The sequence below is a fragment of the Triticum dicoccoides genome, chromosome 7A (assembly GCF_002162155.2).
Source record: "Triticum dicoccoides isolate Atlit2015 ecotype Zavitan chromosome 7A, WEW_v2.0, whole genome shotgun sequence".
Lineage (NCBI taxonomy): Eukaryota > Viridiplantae > Streptophyta > Magnoliopsida > Poales > Poaceae > Triticum > Triticum dicoccoides.
The window spans coordinates 728,872,559-728,875,104 of NC_041392.1; positions in this window are offsets into that span (position 1 = coordinate 728,872,559).

Sequence of the window (2,546 nt, forward strand, 5' to 3'; positions counted from 1 at the left end):
GGTTTTGGTAATTCTTAACAACATATATTTCATTAAGCTAATACTATTTCAAGACTAATATTTCAGGAAAGCTCAATGATTGGCATGGCATGGATGAGAAAAGTGGACCTCTCAAAATGCTAAGGACAAAGGATTGGCTCAAGCTCACAGCTCAAGACTCTACATTTTCCATTTTAATGATCCAAGATCACATTGAATCTATAGGAAATGCCAATGCTATCAAGGAGGGATGAGGTGTTGCTTAATAAGATTCTTGATCAAATGCTAGTGATATGCTTCAAAGCCCTCAACTACTTTCTCACATCCACATATGACCTAAACCAAAAGTCAAACTCGGCCCCACCGGTTCTTCCTATCCGGCGCCACCGAGTTTCAAATGTCATAGCCACTGCCACAAACCCTAGGCAAATTGGTCTCACCGAAATGAGCGATCGGTCCCACCGAAATGAGCAATGCAAACTCTCTGTTTTCCCTTCGTAACGTTTCGGTCTCACCGAAATGAGCGACCGGTCCCACCGAGTTTACCTGGCCAACTCTCTGGTTAGCTTATTACTAAAATCGGTCTGACCGAGTTTGTGTAATCGGTCTCACCGAGATTACGTTATGCCCTAACCCTAATCATATCGGTCCTACCGAGTTGCATGTCGGTCCCATCGAAAACCCTAACGGTCACTAGCTTTGCTGAATCGGTCCGACCGAGTTTAACCATTCGGTCCCACCGAGTTTGGGAAGTTATGTGTAATGGTTAGATTTTGTGTGGAGGCTATAAATACCCCTCCACCTCCTCTTCAGTCGTGAAGAGAGCCATCAGAACGAACCAACACTTCCAACTTACTTTTTCTGAGAGAGAACCACCTACACTTGTGTTGAGACCAAGATATTCCATTCCTACCATATGAATCTTGATCTCTAGCCTTCCCAAGTTGCTTTCCACTCAAATCTTCTTTCCACCAAATCCAAATCCTGTGAGAGAGAGTTGAGTGTTGGAGAGACTATCATTTGAAGCACAAGAGCATGGAGTTTATCATCAACACACCATTTGTTACTTCTTGAAGAGTGGTGTCTCTTAGATTGGTTAGGTGTCACTTGGGAGCCTCCGACAAGATTGTGGAGTTGAACCAAGGAGTTAGTAAGGGCAAGGAGATCGCCTACTTCGTGAAGATCTACCGCTAGTGAGGCAAGTCCTTCGTGGGCGATGGCCATGGTGGGATAGACAAGGTTGCTTCTTCATGGACCCTTCGTGGGTGGAGCCCTCCATGGACTCGCGCAACCGTTACCCTTCGTGGGTTGAAGTCTCCATCAACGTCGATGTACGATAGCACCGCCTATCGGAACCATGACAAAAACATCCGTGTCTCCAATTGCGTTTGAATCCTCCAAACCCTTCCCTTTACATTCTTGCAAATTGCATGCTTTATTTTTCGCTGCTCATATACTCTTTGCATGCTTGCTTGAATAGTGTTAAGATTGCTTGACTTGTCCAAAGTTGCTAAAATCTGCCAAGAACTAAAATTGGGAAAATGCTATATTTTTATTTGGTCAAGTAGTCTAATCACCCCCCTCTAGACATACTTTCGATCCTACAAGTGGTATCAGAGCTTTGGTCTCCATTTGCTTTGATTTCCATAGCTTTTGGTGGTCATAGCCTTGGTTTCATAACCTAGGAGAGTATGGCATCTAGCGAGGGAAATTACCACCGTAGAGGTCCTTACTTTGATAGCACTAATTTTGCTAGTTCGAAGCATAAGATGAAAATGCATATTCTTGGACATAACCCCGCCGTTTGGGCTATTGTGTGTATTGGCTTGCAAGGTGAATTCTTTGATGGGAGAGAACCGAACCGTGAAGCTACCGCGAAAGAGTTCAAGATGCTACAATACAATGCTCAAGCTTGTGATATCCTCTTCAACGGATTGTGCCCTGAAGAATTCAACAAAATCAGCCGTCTTGAGAATACAAAGGAAATTTGGGATACTTTGATTGATATGCACGAAGGTACCGACTCCGTCAAGGAATCCAAGTTGGATGTGCTTCAAAGTCAACTTGACAAGTTCAAAATGAAGGATGGTGAAGGTGTCGCTGAAATGTACTCTAGGCTTGCTCTTATCACAAATGAGATTGCCGGCTTAGGAAGTGAAGAGATGACCGACAAATTCATCATCAAGAAGATCCTAAGAGCCTTGGATGGAAAATATGATACCGTATGCACATTGATCCAAATGATGCCAAATTACAAGGATCTCAAGCCAACGGAAGTCATTGGAAGAATTGTTACTCATGAGATGTCACTCAAGGATAAGGAGGAGCTCCATAACAAGTCAAGTGGTGCTTACAAAGCCTCATGTGAAGCTCCCACATCATCAAGTGAGAAACAAACCTTCAACGAAGAATTGAGCCTAATGGTGAAGAACTTCAACAAGTTCTACAAGAGTAGAAGCAAAGAGAAAAGTTCCAAGTCAAGGTCCTACAATGACAAAAGATCTTCTAGTCGAGAGCGAAACTGCTACAATTGTGGAAGACCCGGACACTACTCAAATGAGTGTACG